Below are 863 nucleotides of genomic sequence, written 5' to 3' on the forward strand. Positions count from 1 at the left end.
GTGAAATTTCTCCTGACCGGGGATTGGCTCTCCCACATAACTAGGCTTAAATGGTACTGGAATTTGGCGCGAAAAAATAGCATATGCCAAGCAGCTGTGACTCACTCTGACCGGACGGACGATGAACACATGGCGGGATGTTGTTTTATGTTTGGAACTATAGACACATGTTTTGCGCGATGAAAATTTCAACTATACAACAGGGTCAACGGAGAATGCTTTTTTCTTTTTCGTTTCATTGCTGCTTTCATTTCAAAAAAGTCATCGCTACTTATTTCTTTTACTTTGTTGCAACACAATTTTTTATAAATACTTTTTTTTTCAGAATTATCATCTCTTTTGAATGTAAATTCTTCTTCTTTTTCTTCAACTTCAATTAAATTTTTCTATTAAGCATTGCCGTTGATGAATAATAGTATTGTTTTTTAAGTGCTGTTTATTTAAATTGAAATGCGCAACGTGAATTGTAAGCCGCTTGTTTGTTATTCGTATTCGCGCTTTACAGATGAAAAACGCCGCCTTCGAATGACATAACAAGATATTGTCGTTGAATGCAAATAATACAAACAAAGCCAAAGCACACGCACAAACAGCACAAATAAGCGTGGTGCACAATTTTCTCAAAATAACAACCATCTGTTCAACAGCCACTTCGACATTTTCTGTGTATTCTTTACAAGACAAGCAAGCAACTCGACTTTAGGAACAAATATCATCACGCTTTGATGACGATGCATGAATAATAAATAAGTGCAAATAAGTGTTGAATTTGTTGTCTTCGGCATCGTTGTGGTCATAAAAGTCAAAGGAAGTTTGCTAGTTTACTAGCCCAGGTCATTGTAGTACGTTAGCTGGGTTCTGAT

This window comes from Trichinella spiralis (assembly GCF_000181795.1).
Source record: "Trichinella spiralis strain ISS 195 chromosome Unknown Scfld2, whole genome shotgun sequence".
NCBI classification, from domain to species: Eukaryota; Metazoa; Nematoda; class Enoplea; order Trichinellida; family Trichinellidae; genus Trichinella; species Trichinella spiralis.